Raw genomic sequence first — 27,790 nt, 5'->3', positions numbered from 1 at the left:
CACACAGGAAACTAACAGATCACACCAAACATCAAACTTCAAACCCCTCCCTCACACAGAAAACTAACAGATCACACCAAACATCAAACTCCAAACACTCCCTCACACAGAAAACTAACAGATCACATCAAACCCCAACCCCCCCACACAGAAAACTAACAGATCACACCAAACATCAAACCCCAAACACCTCCCTCACACAGGAAACTAACAGATCACACCAAACATCAAACTCCAAACCCCTCCCTCACACAGGAAACTAACAGATCACACCAAACATCAAACCCCAAACCCCTCCCTCACACAGAAAACTAACAGATCACACCAAACATCAAACCCCAAACCCCTCCCTCACACAGAAAACTAACAGATCACACCAAACATCAAACCCCAAACCCCTCCCTCACACAGTAAACTAACAGATCACACCAAATATCAAACCCCAAACCCCTCCCTCACACAGAAAACTAACAGATCACATCAAACCCCAACCCCCCCACACAGAAAACTAACAGATCACACCAAACATCAAACCCCAAACACCTCCCTCACACAGGAAACTAACAGATCACACCAAACATCAAACCCCAAACCCCCAATCCCTTCCCTCACACAGAAAACTAACAGATCACACCAAACATTAAACCCCAAACCCCTCCCTCACACAGAAAACTAACAGATCACACCAAACATTAAACCCCAAACCCCTCCCTCACACAGAAAACTAACAGATCACACCAAACATCAAACCCCAAACCCCCAATCCCTTCCCTCACACAGAAAACTAACAGATCACACCAAACATTAAACCCCAAACCCCTCCCTCACACAGAAAACTAACAGATCACACCAAACATTAAACCCCAAACCCCTCCCTCACACAGGAAACTAACAGATCACACCAAACATCAAACCCCAAACCCCCAATCCCTTCCCTCACACAGAAAACTAACAGATCACACCAAACATTAAACCCCAAACCCCTCCCTCACACAGAAAACTAACAGATCACACCAAACATTAAACCCCAAACCCCTCCCTCACACAGAAAACTAACAGATCACACCAAACATCAAACCCCAAACCTTCCCTCACACAGAAAACTAACAGATCACATCAAACCCCAACCCCCCCACACAGAAAACTAACAGATCACACCAAACATCAAACCCCAAACACCTCCCTCACACAGGAAACTAACAGATCACACCAAACATCAAACCCCAAACCCCCAATCCCTTCCCTCACACAGAAAACTAACAGATCACACCAAACATTAAACCCCAAACCCCTCCCTCACACAGAAAACTAACAGATCACACCAAACATCAAACCCCAAACACCTCCCTCACACAGGAAACTAACAGATCACACCAAACATCAAACTCCAAACCCCTCCCTCACACAGGAAACTAACAGATCACACCAAACATCAAACCCCAAACCCCTCCCTCACACAGAAAACTAACAGATCACACCAAACATCAAACCCCAAACCCCTCCCTCACACAGAAAACTAACAGATCACACCAAACATCAAACCCCAAACCCCTCCCTCACACAGTAAACTAACAGATCACACCAAATATCAAACCCCAAACCCCTCCCTCACACAGAAAACTAACAGATCTCACCAATTAGCAACAAGAAAGAATGGTCACACACAGCCACCTTATGTGTCAGTAGCTAGAGATCCATCATGTCACCGAGCAAGAGGCAGGTGGTAGGTGCTGTACACTCACTGGCCTCAATGTTTTAATCTTGCTTGACACTTTAATCAGTGAGAAATGGAGGCGATTGTGGGCTTGCACCCCGTCTTTAAGCTTCTTCCCTTCGAGGATGCTCATGCTCACCCTTGGCTCCTGGAATTTTCTCAGAGACAGCAGATGTTAGATCATTCAATCAATCTACAAATTGTAGTTCACAGGCTTCAACAGTTCCAGAAACACATTTAAAATAAAAAGAAGACATAGAAAAATTGAAATACGCGAAATAAACAGTCCTGTGGACTATCTGAAAGACGTCACCCAAGTAAGAGTTGTTCGTTAGCGCCATCTTGTGTGCTAGCCTCAAAGCCCCTTGAACACCACTATCATATCTGTATGCACCACTACTCCTGGCACCTGTAGCTCTCTATAAAAAAACCTGCCATGCACATCCCCTTTAAACTTCCCACCTCTCTCATTAAAGCTAAGCTGTCTAGTATTCAGCATTTCTATCCTAGGATAAAGACTCTAGCCATCTACTCTAGCTATGCCTCTCATAATTTATATTAATAGCATTGAATTCAAAATGCAGTTTGACGATAAACACCATTGGTCCACAACTGGAATCTTCAATTTAAATAAGAACAATTAGAAAGGTCTGAAGGAGCAATTATGTAAGGTGAACTAGGTAAAGAAGCTAAGAGAAAAGTCTAGAAGAACAGAAGAAGATATTTAAGTGGGTGATCCATAATGCTCAGCTGGAGTTTATTCAAATTAAAAAGAGGGATTACATGACAAAGAAGCACAGACCATGTTTAATGAAGGAAGAATTTGGCATTCATTTTGAGAGAACTAGAATGTAAAAGCCAAGGCTTTATAAGGTGCAGGTCAGATCACATTTAGAATATTGTGAGCAACTTTGGGACACATTTCTAAGGAAGGATGTGCTGGCCCTGAAGAGGGTCCAGAGAATGATCCCAGGAATTAAAAGCTATGCATACTGTATGAGGAGCATGTGATATCTCTGGGCCTCCAATCGAAGGTTGAGGAGTAATCACATTGAAACCTACTGGATACTGATAAGCTTGGACAGAGTCAAGGTGGAGCCAATGTTTCCAAGGATCTGAGGGCACAGCCTTAGTATAAAGTGATATTCCTCTAAAACTCAGATGAGGAGGAACTTCTTCAGCCAGATGGTGGTGAATTTGTGGACTTCGTTGCTTCAGAGACCTGTGGAGGCCAAGTCATTGGGCCATTTAAGACAGAGATTAATAGGTTTATAATTGGTAAGGGGTGAGGTGGTTACAGAGAGATGGAGGAAGAATAGGGTTGAAAATATATCACCCATGGAGGAGCAGACTCTATGGGCTGAATGGCCCAACTGTACTGCGTTATGGTAAAGGATAAATTCAAATTGAAATGTTGGTATACAAAACTGCACGGGCTAGTGGATGGCCAAAGGACTGGGATGATTTTAGTGGTTAAATTACTGAACTTGTAGATATTGATCCAAAAACATGAGTTTGAATCCTTCCACAGTAGCCAGTAAATTCAAGTTCAGTTCAGGGCAAAATTCTGTAATATAAAAGCAGTCTTAGTAATGAGGACTGTAGACTGATGCAAAAACCACAAGCTTCATCTTGGAGGAACTCCTTACTCATTCTGGCTTGACTGTAACTTTGTTATTCATTTTCAGGACCTGGGCACTGCTCCAGGGCCTGTAATCATTACTCATCCCTAACCACCCTTAGTTGGCCAGTGGTGTAGTGGCATCCGCCCCAGACTTCGAACTGAGTGGTCCCGTGTTTGAATCCAGCCGGCTCCTTGCAGACTTTCCATCTGTGCTGGGTTGAGCATCGAGCTGGCAGCTCAGCCTCGTAAAACAGATAAAATGCTACAGAAACGGCAAGGTTGCTACCCGATGTGCCACAAGGCACGGAAAAGAATAGCAGATAACCGCTCTTGAGAAGGTGGGGCTGCCTTATTAAACTACTACAGTCCTGATAGGATAAAACAGCACAGCACAGGAATAGGTCTTTTATCCCACAATGTTGTGCCGAGCTAATTAAACCAGTAATTGAAAACTCAATAACCAGCAGCTGTTGAAGACCTGACACTGTTGACCTAATCCCTGATTACCTGCACTGATCGCTTCCACATCACACAGCGGTTAGCCCTGGCAAAAGTGAACCAGAGCTTTCTTTGTAAAACAGCCCCAGAGGGAATAGATGGCATTGTCTGATCTTTTCAGGATATGTGATGTGACATTCCTGGAACCCACTTAGTTGCATGGAGAAAGATCCAAGTAAGAACATTAAATGTAGGAGCATGAACAGCCTGTTCTGCCATCCAGTAAAGATGTGGCTAATCTGATTTTGGCCTCAGCTCTAATTAGCTGCCTGAATGCCAATACCCACGCAGTATTTAAATACAGAGGTCATTCCATGAGTGACCTTGATACATTGCTATATGAGACTTTGCTGTTTACTTGAAAGTGTATAAAGTACTTGAGGAAATGAGGGAGACAATTTAAAGGAGATAAGCAGGGCAACGTTTCTTCACAGTCAGTGATATGTGGCTGGGAGATGCTACCAGGAGCAGTTATGATAATGGTTTTGGAGAGATGCATGAACATGCAGGGAATGGGGGGATGTGGAACATGTGCAGGAGGAGAGATTTTGCTTAATTTGGCATTATATTCAGCAGGCATCATGGACCGAAGGACCTGTTCTTACGCCATACTATTCCATGTGTATCATTAATAAAAAAAAACATAACTTGAGCAAAGGATTTGTTTGAGCCAAGGATATGATATCCAAGGATGTTCCAAGGAGATGACCGTGCTCAGTGTCCATAGTGAGGGAGCAGATAGTGCCTGCTGGCTTTCTGAAGGCCATCCAGGACTAGTGAGCACTACAGGGATAGAATTGCATCCTGGAAAGCAACTGGGTACAAAGTTGTTGTAAGCATTATAAATAAATAAATGAAGTTATTATTGCGAAAGACTGAGGCAGGTCCACCGTTCAGTCCTCCCACCTTTGTAACAAAGCAGTTAAAGTTTGAGTTAAAACCCCACAAACTATTTGTAAATGGATGATAACTGAAGAGGCATAAAATTCATGTTATGAAAATGTTCACTTCAATGTTCCCTGATCTTTCAAAAACTGTATCCACCTCTACCTTATGAAGCTACTTCTAATGATCCACTTCCACAATTCCCTAGTGTAAAGAATTTGTAAGATACACTGGTCTGCAGAAAGAATTTCTACACATTTCCAGTTTAAAAGTCTGGACCCTTATTTTGTGATGATAGCCTTCACCTCCAGAAACCTTTCACAACCCCTTGTTATCAAACAATCAAAAATTCCACTTCCTATGAAAAAGAGATTACGAAGTGTTAGTTGTAGAAAACACCTTCTGGTGCTACTTGGACTTCAGTGATGAACCTGGGGTTGTAGGATGTTTCGGGTCTTTAATCATCAGACACCCTCGCCCGGGCGACTCAGCCGGGGGTGATCAGCCCCCGACGTGTTCAAGTGGTGCACTAATCCACATATCCCCCCCCTCCGGATCCACAGGCACCGCGAGGCCTTTTCAGCAGACTCCAGAATGTTCTTGGTGGCTCTTCCGCACTGCAGTCCTTTTACTCCAGGGAGTTTATGAGTCCACTGTAATGAATGGCGAGCAAAGCCCTGGCACCGAACGTTGACTGGCTCACAGTGAGTTCTCCAGCCATTGTACCCAACATTGACTGGCTCACAGCGAGCTCTCCAGCCATTGTACCCAACGTTGACTGGCTCACAGCGAGTTCTCCAGCCATTGTACCCAATGTTGACTGGCTCACAGCGAGTTCTCCAGCCATTGTACCCAATGTTGACTGGCTCACAGCGAGCTCTCCAGCCATTGTACCCAACGTTGACTGGCTCACAGCGAGTTCTCCAGCCATTGTACCCAATGTTGACTGGCTCACAGCGAGTTCTCCAGCCATTGTACCCAATGTTGACTGGCTCACAGTGAGTTCTCCAGCCATTGTACCCAATGTTGACTGGCTCACAGTGAGTTCTCCAGCCATTGTACCCAATGTTGACTGGCTCACAGCGAGTTCTCCAGCCATTGTACCCAATGTTGACTGGCTCACAGTGAGTTCTCCAGCCATTGTACCCAATGTTGACTGGCTCACAGCGAGTTCTCCAGCCATTGTACCCAACGTTGACTGGCTCACAGCGAGTTCTCCAGCCATTGTACCCAACGTTGACTGGCTCACAGCGAGTTCTCCAGCCATTGTACCCAATGTTGACTGGCTCACAGCGAGTTCTCCAGCCATTGTACCCAATGTTGACTGGCTCACAGCGAGTTCTCCAGCCATTGTACCCAATGTTGACTGGCTCACAGCGAGTTCTCCAGCCATTGTACCCAACGTTGACTGGCTCACAGCGAGTTCTCCAGCCATTGTACCCAACGTTGACTGGCTCAAAGCGAGTTCTCCAGCCATTGTACCCAATGTTGACTGGCTCACAGTGAGTTCTCCAGCCATTGTACCCAATGTTGACTGGCTCACAGCGAGTTCTCCAGCCATTGTACCCAATGTTGACTGGCTCACAGCGAGTTTTCCAGCCATTGTACCCAATGTTGACTGGCTCACAGTGAGTTCTCCAGCCATTGTACCCAATGTTGACTGGCTCACAGTGAGTTCTCCAGCCATTGTACCCAATGTTGACTGGCTCACAGTGAGTTCTCCAGCCATTGTACCCAATGTTGACTGGCTCACAGTGAGTTCTCCAGCCATTGTACCCAATGTTGACTGGCTCACAGCGAGTTCTCCAGCCATTGTACCCAATGTTGACTGGCTCACAGCGAGTTCTCCAGCCATTGTACCCAATGTTGACTGGCTCACAGCGAGTTCTCCAGCCATTGTACCCAATGTTGACTGGCTCACAGTGAGTTCTCCAGCCATTGTACCCAATGTTGACTGGCTCACAGTGAGTTCTCCAGCCATTGTACCCAACTTCAACTGGCTCACAGTGAGTTCTCCAGCCATTGTACCCAATGTTGACTGGCTCACAGCGAGTTCTCCAGCCATTGCACCCAACGTTGACTGGCTCACTGCGAGTTCTCCAGCCATTGTACCCAATGTTGACTGGCTCACAGTGAGTTCTCCAGCCATTGTACCCAATGTTGACTGGCTCACAGCGAGTTCTCCAGCCATTGTACCCAATGTTGACTGGCTCACAGCGAGTTCTCCAGCCATTGTACCCAATGTTGACTGGCTCACAGCGAGTTCTCCAGCCATTGTACCCAATGTTGACTGGCTCACAGCGAGTTCTCCAGCCATTGTACCCAATGTTGACTGGCTCACAGCGAGTTCTCCAGCCATTGTACCCAACGTTGACTGGCTCACAGCGAGTTCTCCAGCCATTGTACCCAACGTTGACTGGCTCACAGCGAGTTCTCCAGCCATTGTACCCAACGTTGACTGGCTCACAGCGAGTTCTCCAGCCATTGTACCCAATGTTGACTGGCTCACAGCGAGTTCTCCAGCCATTGTACCCAATGTTGACTGGCTCACAGCGAGTTCTCCAGCCATTGTACCCAATGTTGACTGGCTCACAGTGAGTTCTCCAGCCATTGTACCCAATGTTGACTGGCTCACAGTGAGTTCTCCAGCCATTGTACCCAATGTTGACTGGCTCACAGTGAGTTCTCCAGCCATTGTACCCAATGTTGACTGGCTCACAGTGAGTTCTCCAGCCATTGTACCCAATGTTGACTGGCTCACAGTGAGTTCTCCAGCCATTGTACCCAATGTTGACTGGCTCACAGTGAGTTCTCCAGCCATTGGACCCAATGTTGACTGGCTCACAGTGAGCTCTCCAGACATTGCTCCAGCATTCTGCAACAAGATCTGTGTATTTAGCCCTCTTGTGCTTGTTGGCCCCTTCAATTTGGTCTTCCCAGGGAGCAGTAGGTTCCAGCAGGACCACTTGCTTTGTAGATTCCAATATTAACACCATGACCGGGCAGTGTGGAGTAGCTTCGATGATCTCTGGGAACTTGAGCTGCCTCCCAAGGTCAACTTGAAGCTGCCAGTCTCGAGCAGTGGCACGAAGCCCTCCCGAGGAGCTAGGCCGATGTTGAGCCTTCTCCCCCACTCTAATAAAGGTGATGGACTATTTGGGAGCGTGCTGATCTTTTCTGTCTTGAATCACTATGCTGATTGTGTCCGCTATGGACCTTAAGACTTGGTCATGGTGCCAGCAGTATCGCCCTTCCCCCAACGCCTTCGGGCAGCAACTGAGGATATGCTTCAGGGTGCCCCTCTTCTGGTGCAGTTGGCATGCTGGAGTGTTTGCCATGCCCCACCTGGGCAGGTTGGCCGGGCTTGGGAGAACGTCATAGACTGATTGGATGAGAAACTTGATACACATTGGTTCGGCTCTCCAGAGCTCTGTCCAGGTGAACTCGCGAGGTTCCACACGCTCCCATCTAGTCCAGATGCCCTGTTTGTACATGCCGACCATCCTGCTGTATCGTTCTTCCTCCACTTCTGCTCATATCTCGTCCTGAATCAGTTGACGCTTCTCCTTTCCGCGGGTTTTGTCATAGCGTGGTTTGGGAAAACAGCCCAGTCCTGCCCGCCCCACCACCACAGTGCCCACCAAAATGTTGTGCCGTGGCCGTGCCTCCGCTCTGTCGACCGCTTCCTGTGCCTGCCACTTCCTTCCAGTCTTTACGCGGATTCCTGCCAAAGCGACCTTAACATCAGAGGAGTCTCGGTACATCGTAACCTCCCTGGAGCGAGTGACTTTGAATTCCTCTGGTAGGCCGCTGATGAGGAGCTACAGCTTGGTGGAATGCCCATACAGGTCAATGCTGCTTAAGGTCCGGGGGAGCCCCAACCACCTCCGGAGAAGCTGACTGATGGTCTTCTCTGGAGCCTACACTGCTGATATTGGCACCTTGTAGACTGGAAAGGGTCAGAGTAGCCTTGGCAAGACTGCGTGTTGGTACATCCAGTGGAAGACCCAATTTGTCAATTGCAGTGAGCCAGGTTATCAAGTTGCTCCTGGTTTGTTGAAGTGTGGCTGTGTCCTTCAGGGAACTGTAGAAGATCTTGCCCAGGCTCTTGACTGGTTTTTCTGTCACTGTTGGAATCTGGATCCCTCCTCGGGTAAAGCGGAACCGGTTGGCCACTCTTCCCTCCTTCAGGACCAGAGACCTGGACTTGGTTGGTTTAAAGCTCATCCTTGCCCATGAGATGAGCTGTTCCAGCCCTTGAAGGATCCATCTGCACCCAGGGACGGATGTTGCCATCACCGTCAGGTCATCCATGAATGCTGTTATAGAGGGCTGCCGAGTGCCAGATCTAGACATGGCGCCTCTACATTCCACCTCCGCTGACTTGACAATCATGTTCATGGTCAATGAGAAGAGTGACAACGAGATTGTGTAGCCAGTGATTATGCCTTCTCCAGCTGATGCCAGGCAGATGTTTGTGACCCTGAGGAGACTCTCAACCTTAAGTTGCTGTAATAGTCCAGAATGAGGTTTCAGATCATCTCTGGAACATGGTGTCTTGTCAGTGCTGTTTCAACGAGCTTGTGTGGGATGGAGCCATAGGCATTAGTTAGGTCTACAACTTGGTCCTTGGTTCTTGGTCCTCGGTCCTCCAAAATATTCTGCATGGAATTTAAACTGGAGGTGGTGGAGGGTGGTCAAGAAGGAGATTTTTGAAGAAGAAGAGCTGTCTTAAATTTAATTGGGTTTGATTGTGTGACTATGGTAAGATGAAGATTATTCCATGCTTTAATTGTGTGGGGGAAGAATGAATTGTTGTACACATCTGACTTGGCAGTTAGTATTTCAAATTGAAATGAGTGCCCTCGTCTGCTCCTAATAGCTTTGGGTTTGGTGTAGGATTGGTAGTCTATGTCAAGTTGACCATTTAATATTCTGTAAAAACAGGTCAGGCGGTGGGCTTCACGTCTATCTTGGAGAGAGTTCCACTTTAATGAATTCAACAGTTGGGTAACACTCATTTGAAAAGAAAAATAATTGACTCATCTCTGTGTTAGTTTTAAGCAGTTACCCTTGGTTTTAGATTCTCCCACGAGATGAAGCAGCCTCCTTATACCTAACCTGCCAAAGCCTTTCAGGATCTTATGTGTTTTGTTCAAGCTGCAACTCACTCAAAGATTCGAAGGTTCAAAGCATTTATTCATATACGACTCTGAAATTTGTCTTCTCCAGATGGTCACAAAACAAAGAAAGAGCATGAAAGTCATTCAGACAGAAAAAAATTGAACCCACCACCCCTGCACAAAAAAAGAATGGCATTCTGATCATTAAGCCCCTCACAAAAAAAACTCCCCTCCCCCCACAAAACTGAATAGTAACATCAACCCCTAAAGAAACACACCCACACAAAAAAACTGAACACCCACAAACACCCTCCCCTTGCACAACAAAAAGGAAAAGGAACAGGCGATTAAAAAAACACAGAACATAGAAATTATAAGTTTGAAAAAATCCAGTCTGTAGACGCAATAGTCCAATCTAGAAACGCAAAACCACGATACCATCTGACAATATCTCCAACATTCATTGAAAGACAGGGTCATCACACGAGGCAGAGAGAGGCCTACCCTCCTGCCACAACGAGCCACACGGTGATGGGCCGCTCACAGATACCTTCTCTGGCAGCAATCAAAAGGAAGGCAGTTGGCGCTGAACTCTTGCTCGTCTTTTTGCATTCGCCTCAGTCTCAACCTTCCTCAACACTTTACTCAGCGATTAATGGAAGCTTTAAACGGCGAAATGGGGAGAGGATGGTGGGGGTCCAGAGCTGAAGACCAACAAAGAGAAGGAGTTCAAGGGAGGGGTGGAGAGGGTCATGTTAAGAGAAGCATTAGGACCCAAAAATGGGAAAGGGGTGAATAGCTGGTGTATAAAGAGATGGTGGAAAGAGGGTGCCAAAGGAGGGGAGCAGATGAAGGCAGACGAGGAAAGGGACTGACAGGGGTAGGAGCTGTGTATTGAGGGATAGGGTATGAGGAGGAGGCAGTGTTAAAAGGTAGGGAGATGAGGGGCTGTTTGGGAAGGATGAAGAAAGGGCTATCACAAACAGGAGAAAATCTGCAGATGCTGGTAATCTGAGCAACACAGATAAAATGCTGGTGGAACACAGCAGGCCAGGCAGTATCTGGGAAAACAGTACAGTCAATGTTTTGAGCTGAAACCAGTCCTGCCTTGATGCTGCCTGACCTGTTGTGTTCCTCTAGTATTTTGTGTGTGTTGAAAGGGCCCATCACAGATAGGGATTGGGAGAGAGCAGGGGTTAAGTGAGTAGGCAAAAAATTGACATAGTTTAATGTGGGAAAATGTGAGCTTTGCTATTTTGCGAAAAAAAAATCTGTCACGAAACGTAGGATTTCCCAGTGGCCTTCTGTTACATTAAAACATGTTTGTCTATGGCCTCCTCTACTGTCACAAGAGGCCACAGTCAGGTTGGAGGAGCAACACCTCGTACTCTGAGTGCTTCTCAGAAGGGTTTAAACTAGTTCAGGAGGGGTTCAACTAGATTGGCAGGGTTATGGTAACCAGAGCACTAGATCAGGAAGTGGAGAGATGAAGAGGAAGGTAACGTCAGAGCCAGTAAAAACAGGCAGGAACAAAGTGATAGATACCATGGGATGGATAGTTTGAAATGTGTGCATTTTAATGCCGTAAGTATTTTGGGTAAAGGTGATGAACTTGGAGCATGGATCAGTATATGGAACTATGATGTGGAGAGACTTGACTGAGAGAGGGACAGGAATGAGTGCTTAATGTCACAGGGTTTATATGCTTTAGAAAAGATAGAGAGTGAGGTCAAAGAGGTGGGGGAGTTGCACTACTAATCAGGGACAATATCACAGCTGCACTCAATGGAGGGCTCACTCACTGAGTCGATGTAGGCAGAACTCAAAAATAAGAAGTGTGAAATCACTGTAATGGGATTGCATTACAGACAACCCCCCCCCCCCCCACAATAGCCACTAGGACATTGAGGAACCTATATGCAGGCAGATTAAGGAAATGTGTATAATCAATAGGGTTGTTGTCATGGGGGACTTCAACCTTCCTAATATAAACAGGTACCTTCTGAGTGCAAGAGATTTAGATGGGGCAGAATTTGTTAGGGCATTCAGGAGGTTTTCTTAATTCAATATGTGGATGGTCCAACAAGAGGAGAGGCTGTACTGGTCCTGATGTTGTGTAATGAGCCTGGCCAGCTGACTGACCTTTCAGTGGGTGAACCACTAGGAAACAGTGACTACAACTCCTTAAGTTTTAATATAGCTGTAGATAAGGATATGGACCTTGTGGGAGAGTATTACATTGGAGCAGGGTAAATTATGAGAGCATTAGGCAGGAACTAAGGAGGGTTAATTGGGAACAGCTGTTGTTGGGCACGTCCACATCTGACACATGAAGACCAACTTTAAAGACAAACTGCACAGAATGCAGGGCAGGTACATTCCACCAAGAAAAACGGACAAGGCTGGCAAGGTAAGAGAAATTTGGATGTCAAGAAAGGTGATGAATTTAGTCAAAAAGAAAGAGGAAAAGTATGGAAAGCTTAGGGAGCTAGAATCAAGTGGAGCCCATGAGGATTCTAAAGAAGCCTGAAAATAACTCAAGAAGGGAATTAAGAAAGCCAGGAGGGACCATGAAAAGTCCTTGACAAGTAGGATTAAAGACAATCCCAAAACATTCTATACATACATCAAGAGGAGAGGGTGGGACCACTCATGGATAAAGGCATAACATTTCCTTGGATGTTATGTCAGTATTTACCAAGGAGAAAGATGTAGGGATAAGGAGATCAATGCTGAGTGTCTTGATATAATACGGCATTTTGAGATAAAGGAGGAGGTAGTGTTTGGTCTTTTAAAGAGCATTAAGAGTTTAGATCCCCAGGGCCTTATGTGATATATTCCAAGTTATTGAGTGAGGCAAGAGAAGGGATTGCTGGGACCTTGACCAATATCTTCGTGGCCTTTCTCACCACAGGCAAGGTCCAGAGGGCTGGCGAGTAGCTAATGTTGTTCCATTATTCGAGAGGGAATTAGGAATAAACCTGGAAACTATAGATTGGTCTCACATCAGTGGCAGGGAAGTTACTGGAGAAAATTCATAGGGATACAATTTATGAGTATTTGGAAAATGAAGGTCTTATTAAGGAAAGACAGAATAGCTTTGTGTGGTGCAAATGGTGTCTTCCTGACTTGATTGCATTTTTTGACAAAGTGACACTGGTGATTGATGCAGGTAGAGCTGTGGATGTTGTTTACATGGATTTTAGTAAGGAGTATGGTAAGGTCCCTCATGTGAGGCTCATCCAGATCAAGATGCATGGGATCCATGGTGACTTGGCCATTTGGCCATCAGGACTTACCCATAGGAGACAGAGGATAGAGGACCACTCGCTGGAGGTCTGTCATTCATGGTGTTCTGCAGGGATCTGGACCCAGACCTCTGCTGTTTGTGATGTATATAAGTGATCTGAATGAAAATATAGATGGGTGGGTTAGTAAGTGCAGATGATCTGAAAATTGGGTGGGCGTAAAAATGGCAAATGGAGTTTAACCTGGCCAAATGTGAAGTGTTGCACCTTGGTAAGTGAAAATGCAAAGAGACAGTACACTGTTAAGGGCAAGGTCCTTATTCGTGTTGATGAACAGAGGGACCTTAGGGTGCAAGTTCATAGCTTCCTGGCTACACAGGTCGATAGGGTGGTTAAGAAGGCACATCACATTCTTCTCTTTATTAGTCAAGGCATTGAGTTCAAAAGATACTAAGTAATGTTGCAGATTTGTAAAGCTCTAGTTAGGATAAATCTGGAGTAATGCATACAGTCCTGATCAGGGAGGATGTTGAGGCTTTGGAGAGGGGTCAGAAGAGGTTTACCAGGCTGTTGCCTGGATTTGAGGGCATGTGCTATAATGAGATGTTGGACAAACTTGGGTTGTTTTCTCTCGAGTGGCGGAGGCTGAGGGGAGATCAGAGAGAGGTTAATAAGATTATGAGAGGCATAGATAGTGTAGACAGGCAATATTTTTTTCCAAAGTTGAAATGTCTAATACCAGAATGCATACCTTTAAGGCAAGAAGGGAGTAATTTCAAAGGAGATGTGAGGGGCAAGTTTTTTTTTCACAAAGAGAGTGGTGGGTGTCTGGAATGCGCTGTCTGGATGATGCTAGAGGCAGAAACTTTTAAGAGATGCTTAGGTAGGAACATGACATGAGGAAAATGTAAGGATAAGGACACTGTGTCGGCAGAAGAGATTAGTTTAGTTAGCCATTTGATTACTGATTTAATTGGTTGTTCATGATGTTGTGGGCCAAAGGGCCTGTTCCCACGCTGTACTGCTCGATGTGTAACTCTTGCTTTGGCTAGCAGCTTAATATAGGGGTGATAGCCCTCGCCTGGCCAAACGTAAGAAATCTCGTTTTGGGTGGATGCTGTGCGATGTGTCCCCCGTTACAAATCAGTACCTCGAAATAACAAACAACACACAATATGCAGGCTCCAAAGGTAGTCATAGCCGAAGGGTGGTAGTGGGGATGAGCTCCCACTGCTGAACAAATTCTCTTCATGCGTGCATCTCAAACAGCCTCTGACGACCAAGTCCAACTCCTGGCCTTTACATGTGGCATAGCTCTTATATCTGGTGGAGCTGTTCTCACTGACAGGAAAACGGGCAAAGGTGGGCCACTGGCGCCTTAAAACCAGTTGCTCTGGGCAGATGGGGCTCATTAACCACAGATGGTAGCTCATCTAGGAGAGGGAAAGCTCTGATTTCAAACCTCCACAGCCCTGCGGCTATACCTGCTCACGGGAAAGGCTTTGGGAGTAAACCCCAAGGAAAAATCTGGAGTCGGAGTCCCGAAGGTGGCTGACTGCTGTACCCAGCACCGGCACAGCAACTCCTGCAATGCCGCTGGCACCAGACTGTATCGACTTTCGTCGTCCCTTTGGACTGGTCATCAGCATGGGGGGTGGGCAACAGATGGATCTCCATATCACACTGGCCTGGAGAGGCCACTCCCAGTGACTACCAGAGGCACAGTACCCGTGGTCGACCACGACCAACGGAGGCCACACACACACAAAATATACCAATAAATGATTAAGCTTTATAATTCTTTGACTATGTGGTTAGTAAAGAAATGAAAAAAAAGAAAGAAGGGCCCAATCTTATTAAACAGTCTGTTGCGCAATGTTGGAGCTCATTGATAAGCTGATCGTCCACCATTGACCTCCTCGGGGTGAACTTGGACCCTCGCTCCAACTCTCTCCATTTGTGTCTTCTCTCCTCATCTCTCCCCGGCAAAAATCTCTCTTCCAGCTCACAAGGAAGAACAACAGCATTCCAAACCCCGTTATCTCTAGTCATAACCCGAACATTGCTGCTACAGAGAAACCATTACATTATCAGTGAAACCTTACAGCAGATTACATGTGCTTCTTCTGGGTAGCCTCTAACCTGGTATGAACACTGATTTATCTAACTTCTAGTAATTTCTACCCCCCCACCTCTTTTTCTATTCTGGTTCCCCTCTTGCCCTTCCATTCCCATCACCTCCCCAACCTCCTTCCCTTTCTTTCATGGTTCACTGCCTTGTCCTCTCAGATCCCTTTTTCTTCAGCCACTCACATCTTCTACCTATCACCTCCCAGTATCTTACTTCACCCCACTTCCCCCTCTTCTGGCTTTATAGTCCTGATGAAAGGCCTTGGTCTAAAACGTTGACTGTTTATTCTCCTCCATAGGTGCTGCCTGACCTGCTGCATTCCTCCAGCACTTTGTGTATCTTATAAAAGCTAAATGTGATTTAAATTAAGACAAATTGCCAAATGCTGAGCATTCCGGTTAGAAAATTTGCAAAGTTCACAAGGTTGATTTTGGAGATTGCCTTATGAGGAAAGGTTGGGATGGTTGGGCACATACTATCTGGAATTGAGAAGCAGTTTTAGCTTGAAAAAAAATATTACTCATAGGATTAAAGGTAAAACACTGGCATGGATTGCAGTATATTGAATGAAGTTCAAGAAACCCTTTAACTTTCCTTGTATGTATGATGGGAGAAGGAGCAAGGTGATAAGGCCGTGTAAAGTTAGACTGGGAAGTGATGAGAGTAAAGCAAAGCTCCTTCTTATGGTAAACATGTCAGAAAGAGCTCAAACCACATGGAAGTTAAATCTGGATTGGGAAGAGAGGAGACTGAGGAAGCTGTGAAAGGTATGCTGTGCCTCATGATGAACATGTGGGTTTGAAGGTCACCTGAAAGATAATGCCTCACCTCAGCTCTTAAAGCTTAGCCTCAAAGGAAAGGTGAAGAGACATTCGACGAGATCATTCAGAGGTCAATCCCAACTTCAGGCGCTGCCTGCATAGAACTTGGACATTCTCCCTGTGGCTATCCCTCAGCGGGCGATGGTTTCCTTCTACATCCCAAAAATGTACAGAGTGCTCGGATAGTTATGTCCCACAGAGGAAGAAGTTCTCAAATGGCAGGGGTGGGCAACCGTGGCTGACAAGGGAAGTTAAAGACTGCACAAAAGCCAAGGAAAGGGCATATAAGGCAGCAAAAGTGAGTGAGAAGTTTGACGATTGGGAAGCTTTTAAAATCCAACAAAAGGCAACTAAAAAAGCTATAAGAAAGGAAAAGATGAAATGTGAGGGCAAACTAACCAATAATATAAAGCAAGATATTAGAAGTTTTTCGGTTATATAAACAGAAAAAGGGATGTGAGTTGATATTGGACTACTGGAAACTGATGCTGGTGAGATAGTAATGGGGGACAAAGAAATGGCAGATGAACATAATGAGTACTTTGCATCAGTCTTCACTGTGGAAGACACCAGCAGTATGCTAAAGGTCCATGAGTGTCAGGGAGCAGGAATGAGTGCCATTGCTATTACAAAGGAAAAAGTGCTAGATAAACTCAAAAGGTCTTAAGGTGGATAAGTCACTTGGGCCAGATGGACTACATCCCAGAGTCCTGAGAGAGGTTACTGAAGAGGTAACAAATGCATTGGTCATGATCTTTCAAGAATCACTTGCTTCTGGCATGGTCCTGGAGGATTGGAAGATTGCAAATATCACTCCACTCATTAAGAAGGGAGGAAGGCAAAAGAAATTATAGGCCCGTTAGCCTGACCTCAGTGGTTGGGAAAGTGTTGGAGTCTATTACAGTATTAAGGATGAGGTTTCGGGGTACTTGGAGACTAATGATTAAACAAGTCAAAGTCAGCACAGTTTCTGTAAAGGGAAATCTTGCCTGACAAATCTTTCAGAGTTCTTCGAGCAATTAGCAAGCAGGGTGGACAAAGGAGAGGCAGTGGAAGTCATTTACATGGATTTTCTGAAGGCATCTGATAAGGTAGCACAGATGAAGCTGCTTAATAACGTAAAATCCTATGGCATTACAGGAAAGCACTGGCTGACATGCAAAAGGCAGTGAGTGGGAATAAAGGGGGCCTTTTCTGGTTGGCTGCCAGTGACTAGTGGTGTTCCTCAGGGGTCAATATTGAGACCACTACTTTTCACATTGTTTGTCAATGATTTGTATAATGGAATTGATGGCTTTGTGGCAAAGTTTGCAGATGATACAAAGATAGGTGGAGAGGTAGGTAGTACTGAGAAAGCAATCCAATTGCATCTGGACTGAGACAAATTGGAAGAATGGGCAAAAAAGCGGCAGATGGAACAGTGTTGGAAAATGTATAATATGCTTTTTGGTAAAAGGAACAATAGTGCGGACTATTATCTAAATGTGGAGAAGGTTCAAACATCAAAGGTGCAGAGGGACTTGGGAGTCCTCGTGGAAGACTTCCAGCAGGTTCATTTACAGATTGAATCTGTGGTAAAAGAAGGCAAATGCAATGTTGGCATTTATTTCAAAGGGAATAGAATTTAAAAGTAAAGAGATAATGCTGAGACTTTATAAGACACTAGTCAGGCCACACTTGGAGTATTGTAAACAGTTTTGGATCCCATATCTCAGAAGGGATGTGTTTTCATTGGAGAGAGTCCAGAGGTTCACAAGGATTATCCTGGGAATGTTGGGGTTAACATATGAGGAGGATTTGGCAGCTTTGGGCCTGTACTCACTGGAATTTAGAAAAATGCTGGGGGATCTCATCAAGATCAACCAAATGTTGAAAGGACTAGATAAGGTGGAGAGGATGTTTCCAATACTGGGGTTATCCAGAACTAGAGGGCAGAGTCTCAAAGTTGAGGGGTGACCTTTTAGAATAGAGGTAAGGAGGAATGTTTTCAGCCAGAGAGTTGTGAACTTAAGGAATGCTCTGCCACAGAATGTGCTGGAGGCTAAGTCATTGGGTTTATTTAAGTTGGAAGTTGATCGTTTCCTGATAGGTTAGGACATCTAAGGACATGGTGAGAAGGCAGGTGTATGGAGTTGAGTGGGACCCAGGATCAGCCATGACGGAATGGCAGAGCAGACTCGACGGGCCGAATTACCTAATTCTGTTAATTGTCCTTGGTGTTGTTTGAACGTTACAATGTAAAGAGAATATATTTTTGGATGGGATATGGAATCAGTGTGTGGGTGATAGATCATTGATGGAGCTTTGATGGGGTGAAAGCCTTGTTTCCATTCTGCATCTCTGTCTATGACTCTATCTGTGATGTGCTTCTTCTGTTTGCCTAGTATTCTCTTCCTGTGACAGGGTAGCATCTTGTTACAGTCTGGATGTACAGAGTATTTTGCAGTCACAGCATTATTCAGATCTTCGGTTTGGGGAGACTGGATCTCAGGAGCACGTAGGAGGGTAGAGGAAGTTCAAGAACTTTGTCTTGGCTTTGAGCTCTTGTCTTTCAGTTAGCTTTTTCCTTGATTGGCCAAAGGGTGTGCTGAGCCACCTATTGTTTCTGAACCAGCTGGTGTGGGACTTCTAACATCTATGCATCCTGCCTGATGTAGCACTGAGGAGAGGCCATGACCCAGATGGTGTTGTCAATGGAAGCACCATATCAGGCTATGATGAAACCAATCAAGATATTTTTAACAGTGCATCTGTAGAAATTTATGAGAATATTTGGTGACATGCCAAATTTCCCAAGAAATATGAGGGGCTGGTGCTCCTTCTTCATGACTGCAGCTATGTGCTAGGCTCAGGACAGGTATCTGAGATAGTGGTGGTGTGGGGGAAAGCTGGGGTGTATACTTTCACTGCCTACCTTTGCACAACATCTTGCTTGGTGTTGCCTCTTGATATTGAACCCCGATTCTTGCTGGTTCCGGCTGTTTCTGCCTCCTGCCATGTGCCTTATCTCACTCCAATTGTTTCCTGACTTCTTATAGGACTAGTCTTTATCCGGCTCTGCTCAACTCTCCCTGTAACAGTGCTCCCCTCTAACTGGTTCACTCTCATTGAACTTTGGTCCTCCTGCTGCCAGTCTTGATTCTCTCCCCTCAACAGCTAAGAATTCCTTTCAAACATGATCTGCCTCTACTCCACCAATGAATTTTGTCCACCCCCTCAGCTCCTCATTATCTGAGCCCAGGCCTCATCCCTTCCTCTACTTGAAATGCAAAATCCTGCAAATCTGGTAAATTGGTTTATTATTGTCACGTGTCACAGTTCACTTAATTACAAGAGTGCTTTGAGGTGATGAAAGGCGAAACAATAACAGAATGCAGAATGAAGCGTTACAGTTAAAGTGCAGAACAGGCAAACAACAAGTTGCAAGACCCTAATGAGGGAGATTGTGAGGTCAATGTCTGACTTATCATATTAGGAAACCATTCAATGGTCTTTTAACAACAGGATGGAAGCTGTCCTTGAACCCAGTGATACATGCTTGCAGGCTTTTGTATCTTCTTACTGGAGAGGGGGAGAGAAGAGAGTGGGGTGGGGTGGTCTTTGACCATGTTATGTTGGCTGCTTTACTGGGGTAGTGGGGAGGGTATACACAAACTGCACAGCAGGTAAGGCAGCATCTATGGCATAAGAAACTTAACGTTGACCACAGGCTTTATTTATATTCACAGTTAGCTGTTGACACACACAAGGTGGGATATTGAATTGGAAAGAGGATATACAGAAACCCAGGGAAAGCACTTAAGCAAAGCGAATGGGTATAAACACGGTAGATAGAATCTGATGTTAAAAATGAGTGATCACCTACCATTCAGCAGAAATCAGAGAGGGATATTTTTTAATTGATGAATGCTTGAATAACACTGATGTTCAAAGGGACTTAAACATTGTGTATAAGTCACTGAAAGCCAACATGCAGGCATAGCAAGTGATAAGGAATGCAAATCAAGTCAAGGAGTCAGGGAAACAGGCTCTTCAGCCCACCAGATCCAAGCTATCAAAAAGTATCTGTTCTAAACCCATTTTCCAGCACGTGGCTCATAGCTTTCTCCACCTAGGCAATTCAAGTGCTTGTCTAAGTACTTCTTAAAAGTTGTGAGAGTCTCTGCCTCTACTGCCCTTTTGCTGCGTTCTAGATTTCAAACACAATCTGGGTAAAAATCTCTTCCTCAGTTCTTCTCTGAATCTCTTCCCCTTTATTGTAACCTATGACCTCAAACTTATTTAATTATTATTGGTGAAAGCAGAGTGGAAAGGTTTTGTGTGCTTGCCGTGAAAACAGATAATTCCAAACACAACTACATCGAGATAGTAAAAGGAAAACAGAATAAAAGTTACTGACAAAGTGCAGTGCCGAAAAATAAAGTGTAGGAGACACCTTGGGAGATCAAGTATTAAACTTTCAGCACAAGAGGTCCTTGCAGGATCCTGAGAATAGCAGGATAGAAGCAGTCCTTGTGTCTAGTGGTGCCAAGCTTTTTTTTAAAGAAATCACCAGGGTGGGAGGGGTTGGTGATTATGTTGGCTGCTTTCCCTAGTTACAGTGAAGTGCAGACTGATAAGTGGATGGGAGGGTGGTTTGAATGAGGGCTGTGATCACAATTTTCTGAAATTTCTTGCAGTTTTGGGCAGAACCGTTACCATACCATGCTGTGATGATGTCCTCATTATGAGGAAGGTTCCTCACTATCTCCTCTATCTATGCCCCTTCTAGCTTTGTATACCTCCACCAGGTCCTTTTTTAGCTACCCATCCAACATCCTGACAATTTCTTTCTGCACCCTCCCCAGAACAACCATGTGGCAACCGAAGTTCTCTGGCTGTAGCTTAACTTACGATTTGTTGCAAACAGAATGTTAGCTTTTATTTTAAAATTTGAATGCGTTGGTAAAAATGCCTTACCATAATTGTTTTCAGAGATACAACGAGGAATAGGCCCTTATGTCACCAGCAACACGCCAAATTTAACATTATCTATATAGACTCTATACCTGGAATATTGTGGATAGTACAGATCCACAGAGAGTTTAGAAAAGATTCACTGGACCAAACCACCATCTGAAGTGAGACCTGACGCATTTTCAGCTTTGTCCTCCGCCCTGGCGCTATGCCAGCCCTCACTGCTCTGATTGGTAGCTCCTGTCCTGGTACCCGCCCCAGCCCGAACGTTTCCCGCTGCTGATTGGTCACCTAAGAGAGAGCACGCGTGCTGCACACGGGCTTCTCGTCGTGCCGTCAATAGACTGGCAATGGACAACAACAACAACAGCTCCCTGATTGACACCACCCCTGCTCCAATCACCGCTCTGAATGTAACCACGCGACCGCCCCCTCCGCGGCCTTCGGAATCCGTTTCCCGCTTTCCAGTCCCTTCCCTTGACAGACGGGTCTGTCAATCAATAAATTGGTGAAGGGGGCGAAGGTATCCAGCGCAGGTCCAATAGGGACGCGGTTTGCTTTGGAAGGAGCCAATGGGCGGTGTCGGTGGGCTGGGCCGGTACTGGCGGCTGGGCAGGCCTGCCTGACGGAGACGACAGGCAGATTGTGGGTGATGCGTGCTGATCGTGGCCTTCGCGACTCGGTGCGAGGAAGGTGTTGCTTAGGGAGTTTTCAATCGGCGGGGACACCGAATTGTCAGTGAGTCTTGCTTGTTTTGGTACTTTTCCTCTTGTCCTATGGCGCACGTCGGACTGATAGGGGCTGAGTATTACAGCAGCTTCGAGTTCTGCTGCGTCCAGCCGGAATGTTTCAGGCTCAATGTTAGCCCAATCCCCAAACGGGCAGCTGCACCTCTTTCCCTTTGACTCGAGCAAAGAGCTTAATACGCCCTGGTTTGTATGAAAACAAACTAGTCTGAAAAGTAATTGTGCGCTGTCGTCGTACGGATCTTGACTTAACTTCTGCTTAAAAGATCTGTTAAAGCTTGCAAATCTGTTAATTACAAAGTTTATTTGCTTTTTTAAATTCAGGCACATTTTGCAGGATGTCAATAGTGTTCTGATGTGGGAGGTAAATAAACAGCACGTTGCGTTTGGGCAGCGTTTATCATCGTGTTTCACAACAGTGTCGTCACATAATGAAATGTGAATTAGAGGTTTATTTTGGGGTAGAGGATTTAAAGGATTTGCAATGTTTGTAAAAACAGAAAACGGTTGAAGTTCAATTAGACAGCATTTGCGGATAACGTTTCAGCTTAAAAACCATTTATCAGGAAAGTGAAGGAGAGGAGAATGGACGAGCCAGCTGAAGGCAGACATAATACTGATTGAAATTGGTGGGTGTACAAGACGTTAGAATTAGGGGAAATCAATATCCCCGAGGGTCAGAGTTATGTCAGGAGGTTAAAGCAAACCATAGCGGAATGTGAAAACAAGATTTTAATTTAGAGACCCGGATGAACTGGGATTTGACGTAGGTCAGAGGATACGTGTGGTGTGTGACCTGCGCTGAATTGTGCTTTTGTTTGTATGAAAGAACCGTGATCAACGAAAGATGTGATTTTGGATGACATGAAGATTACAGGGAATAGAATGAGAAACACCACTCAGAACTGTATCTAGAAGAAACAGTAGTCTGAACCCGTGTCGAGACAGTTGTTCGGGGGGCTTGAAGCCCATGCAGAATCTAAGAACTTTGAGGATTTGTCATATTTGGAGGGTTTGCGATCTGCGGATGGATATCCGAAAGTTTGGAAGATTATCAGTTAACGTATTGGTTCGAAGTGTTTGAAAGTCACTCGGGGGCGGGGTGTGGTGCATGGGGCAGGTAGATGTCCAGTTTCATGTGTTTAAGACTCTAACCTTGCGAATGTAGCTGTATTTCCTCTTTTCTGGGTCGCAATCTTCCTGTCCAATTTCTATTGAAAAACCAGTGTCTGATTTTTCCAAGGCCGATGACTTCACTGCGAGTTTGTTTTGGTGCCGATTTATGCCCTTTATTATTTTTGCTGAATTGCAATTCTGCCTGCAATAATATTCTGTCCAATGGTGTAAACAGCCTTGGGGGCGGAACCCCTTTCAACTCCAGGTGGCATTTGCCGGAACCTTTTCTACTGTAAATTACAGGGTCACTTTTTCCCATTGAGATACACGTGTTTTGCCTCAGCGTATTCAGCAGGGGTGAAACCCTGCACGAAATAGAAGTTGATTGTTTTTTTTTAAAGGCGCAGTTTACCATCAAATGCCTCCCATTTGTAAAGAGAAGGGTAAGAGGATAACTGGTAGAAGTGAAATTACCTAATCAGCATTTGTTTTCCTATAGTCAATGGCTTTAAGTTCCTGGTTCTCAACATCTCTGGTCTTGTCCTGGGGCCAAACATTGATGCAGTCATAAAGAAGGAATGCCAGTGACTCGACTTTGTTCGGAGTTTGAGGAGATTTGGTATGTCACCAAGGACAGATTTCTATAGAGAGCATTCTGTGTAGTCACATCACTGTCTGGTATGGAGGTTCCAATGCACAGGATCAGACGAAGCCAAGATGAAGAAGGCAACATCCATCACCATATGGAACAAGTCCTCTTGTTACTACCATCAGGGAGGAAGTACAGAAGCCTGGAGATCTACACTCAACAATTCAGAAGTAGTTTCTTCCCCTCTGCCATCAGAATGGTTCATGCTCATTGTTTCTTTTGTTGCCACTATACTAATTTTATGTCTTGCATTGTAATACTGCCACAAAACAAGTCTCACATCAAAGAAGAATAAACCAGGTTCTGAAACCTTGCTTCATTTCTCAGGTAATACAGAATCCAGGCACTTAATTCATCGGTTCCTTGTTAGTTTTTATACTCTGTGTAACGTGCTTCCTACTTGCCATCTTCCTTCAAGATCTGTTTTTCTTCTTGGATAAGTTCTGTTCATGTCAAGCACATCCTGTGGACTCGAGTTCCATAGTCTCGCCAGTTTTTGAGTACAGAGGTTTCCCATGAATTTCACATCATAGTTGTTAGCAACTGTTTAATATTTACAGCAGCACACAAAATGCTGGAGGAACTCAGCAGGACAGGCAGCATCTGTGGAAATGAATAAACAGTTGACGTTTCGGGCTGAGACCCTTCTGCAGGACTGGAAAGGAAGGGGGAAGATGCCAGAATAAGAAGGTGGGGGGAGGGGGCAGGCTAGCTGGATGGTGATAGGTGAAGCCAGCTGATTAGGAAAGGTAAGGGGCTGGAGAAGAAGGAATCTGATAGAGGAGATGGAAGGAGGAGGGGCACCAGAGCTGGGTGATAGGCAGTTGAGAAGAGCTAAGGGGCCAGAATGGGGAATAGAAGGGGAAGGAAATTTTCTTTTTACCAGAAGGAGAAATTGATATTCATGCCATCAGATTGGAAGCTCTTCCTCACTGTGGCACAAGAGGAGGCTGTGGAATGACATGTTGGAATGGGAATTAAAATATTTGGCCACCAGGAAGTTCCATTTTAGGCGGATGGAGCAGAGGTGTTATATTTATGGTTTGTTTTTGCTGGTCAATGCCATGAGAGGAAATCTATCTCCATGTTCTAGCAAACACTGCCGTGAGGTTAGAGACCTCTCTCTCTGTTCCAGAGAAAGGAGTCCAAACTTGCTTTCTTTGGGTGCCCTTTGCCCTTTAATCTGCCTGACTTTATTGTACTGTTTTGAACCTTAAACTTTGAGTTTCAAAGTTAGTTTCATCGGGTCCCTGTGTCTTGTGTAAACTTCTGCTCCACTCCCAGCCTGTTCTGGCAACCTCCAGTAATAACATGTTGTTTTGAGAATGTGGCACGGGCAGAGTAATTACTGGACTGGAGCAGAATGATCCACTGTTAACTTTTGTGTTTGAGGGTTGGCGCTCAAGTGTAAATAATAGGAACCCTCTGTGACCAGCACTTGTTTTTGAGCATTGTAAGGTTACAGAATGTTCCAAGTTAAATCATGATGCGCAGTCAAGAAATGGAGAATGAGGCAGAGAGGGAGGTTGGCCGGAGGTTGGGAAAAGGTGCAGGACTTAAGCAGAGGAGAACAGCCCTACATGACCCTAGCAGTTCTGTGCTGGCCTCAAATTGTCTACTGTTCCAGTTCTCCATAACCCTCCATTCTCAATCTTTAATATTTATTTCCACATTAAATATATCTAATTGTTGGTGTCCTGGCAGAGAATTCCAGAAATTCGCTCCCCATGAAAGAAGAAATATCAACTGATTGATATTCTTTCATCCCCTTGGAAGAATGATCTCCACGTGGGGGTCTTCAGTGTTCATCATTAGGCTTGACTTTGTTGCCACTGTCCAGACTGGCTGATGGGGCTTGTGAGGAGCGAAGCAACACAAAGGGTAAAATTATTTCATTTTATCCTTTCAATTGTAACTGTATGTGACTCCATGACAGATAACTGATCTTTGGAACAGTGGAGCAGGAGTCAGAAGCAAGAATTCTTCTACCTCCTGAAGCTTGTCAATGATGGAATCGTGGACGCTGTTGCAGGAAGTACACACGGCAGGGTCACGCAGGTAGCATTGTAATCTTCACACATGACCAACTTCAGATATATTAGCTTTGGGCTTTCTTGTTGACCAGGCAGCTGGGGAAATGTTTGGCATAGAAGGTTCTGTGGGATTTGTACTTGGTGACAAGGGTGTAACAGGAGGTATGTGTGTGGCAGAGGGGACCAGAGAGGGCAATCATTGTGTTAACTGTGGGCAATGCTCCCCTTGGCCCAACGGGAATTCAGGTTCAAGCCCCACCCCAGATACCCGAGTGAACAGTTTAGATGGACTCTACAGCTTGGAGCAGTTTGTGCAGGACAGGGGCCAGATGTTACACCAAGGCTGTCTGGCTGTGTGCTTTGGTGGCCTGGCTATAGAAGGGATGTGCAGTGAAACAACTGATTGGTAGATTGAGCTGGTAATCTCCACCATATCTAAGTCAACCCTCGTCGTCCCATTAATCCAATCCCCATTTGTTTCATTCTCCCCCCGTTCTCGTCAGCCACCAACATTAAATTACAGTTGCCAATGAACTTGCCAACCAGTACACATCAGGTACTCCGAGCCTCCTGTGTGGTTGGTATCGGAGGCCAAGATCAAACCTGGAAACTGCTATAGAAGGGGAGTTGAGTCAAGATCCTATTGAATTGCAGGTCAGGTGTGAGGAGCTGAGTGTTTCCTCGTGTTGTGTATCCAACTCTCAACCATTAATCATAATATGCATGGGTTGGTTGGTCATTCAGCTATGAGGCAATGGGACCTTTCTGTGTAGAAACGAGTTCCCCAGTCTACAGCTGCAGCATTTGAAAGTGTTGTGAACCCCTTGGGGACGTTTCCCAGTTGACTCTCGACATTGAGTAGGGTGACTAAATTGGGAGAGTGAATGGCTGAGTGGATTGGGAGCCAAGTGACCCCTGGGAATCTTGCTAACAAATACTGGATGTTGAGGAGAGCAGGAGGCAGGAAAAGTGGCTTTGATCCAGTCAGTGACAGACAGCAGCAGAGACAGTGTCCATGGGGATTGCTTACTCCATGGCAAGCTGTGTTTTGTTAGCTGATGCACTGAACCTGATCTTTCTTGCTTTGGACTTATTTCTTCATTCCTTAACATCTGTTCCTTTTAATCTGCTCTTTCCACGTGCGGAGCCACTGTTTGTAAGTGTTTCCCCTTCGACCCCTTCCCAATTGTCCCTCTCTCTTCCTATCATCTCATCTCCAATCTATCATCCTCAGATCTGTCCATGACTTTCAGCTGTCCTGTTTTCAGGTTGAGACCCAATGGTTCAAGTAGACATATTCAGGAATGAAACAGTTGTTTGATACAAGTTTTATTTTACGGTTGTACTAACCCCTACCCAATCTCCCAGTCATTCTGGAACTCCTCCCTCTGCCCTATTGCTGTCCCTTGTCTTCTCTTGTCCTTTTCTACCCTGTCTTAATTTGTCTCCTACTGCTACTAACACCACCCCCACCCCAGCCCTTTTGCATTCCAATAGAGCCCATGGCTTTATTGGCTGTGAGGCAAACAAATAGGTCATAACAGGCGTTGTTCTATAAATACAAGTGTTTCACTTTGCTGCCTTGAGCTCCAGCTCTCTCTCACTGTTGAATGTTTAAGTACTTGGCCATCTGAAGAAGCGTGTATTTCCCCTTTAAGGAGCATTGCTATTGCTTCACAGTGAGTTGCTCAATCAGAAGTTTTCTCTCAACAGTTCTCTTGAAGTAAGGAAGTGATTCATGAGCACCCATATTTCTAAGGGTAAGGTGTTATATATTGTGTTAAGATTGTAGATCTTCAGGCCACCCAGACACACATCCTTGCTGAGCAATGGGGAGGACTGTGCTTTCCTTAATTTCAGGATGTCCAAGAGTGCGTTGTAAATTTTACAATTAACACTAACCTTTTGAAGATTGAACATTCTTGAAGAGGATAAGAGGAAATACTTGTTTGAGAGACAGATGTAATCTGAAGCTTGCATCCCATAGGAGTGGTTAAAAACTGGATTAGTCAGGGTTTTGGAAAGGGATTTGGGAGGGTACTTGAGCGTAAATTATTTATAGGACTAAGGGAATAGGATGGGCGATATAGGATTAATGTGATTGCTGTTTCTAAGGCTCATCAGCAGCCTCTTGTGCCAAATTAATTTGATTTCTTTAATGATACGAGATTAGTGGCAACCAGTTTCTGCACAGTAAGCTCCAACAAGGAGCAATGTTATTGTGTACTGTAAGGGAACAGGCCCTC

The 27,790-nt window shown here is 45.2% G+C and overlaps 1 protein-coding gene and 1 long non-coding RNA gene across 5 annotated transcripts in view; one reads left to right on the top strand and one right to left on the bottom strand.

The window, feature by feature from the left end:
* Positions 1-9,969: 9,969 nt before the first annotated feature.
* LOC132401003 (uncharacterized) lies at positions 9,970-21,430 on the bottom strand. 2 transcript variants are annotated; one of them, XR_009514447.1, is made up of 3 exons: positions 21,004-21,430; positions 13,144-13,250; positions 9,970-10,548 (listed from the first exon to the last, which is right to left on the bottom strand). It is a non-coding gene; the product is annotated as an uncharacterized LOC132401003 (long non-coding RNA). The 2 variants fall into 2 exon arrangements; XR_009514446.1 differs by having other exon boundaries at positions 21,093-21,430.
* Positions 21,431-21,573: 143 nt separating this feature from the next.
* Positions 21,574-27,790, top strand: part of LOC132401002 (atypical kinase COQ8A, mitochondrial-like) — a 47,797-nt gene continuing 41,580 nt past the window's right edge. The window contains exon 1 of one of the 3 annotated variants that reach the window (XM_059982711.1): positions 21,574-21,734. The gene's annotated coding sequence lies outside the window, so the exon portion shown is untranslated. Of the gene's footprint in view, positions 21,739-27,790 lie in introns of all 3 variants that reach the window. The other 2 variants (XM_059982713.1, XM_059982710.1) reach the window with 2 other exon arrangements.

This window comes from Hypanus sabinus, chromosome 10 (genome assembly GCF_030144855.1).
Source record: "Hypanus sabinus isolate sHypSab1 chromosome 10, sHypSab1.hap1, whole genome shotgun sequence".
NCBI lineage: Eukaryota > Metazoa > Chordata > Chondrichthyes > Myliobatiformes > Dasyatidae > Hypanus > Hypanus sabinus.
The sequence above is the reverse complement of the archived record's forward strand: the minus strand, read 5'-3'. Positions and strand labels throughout refer to the sequence as shown.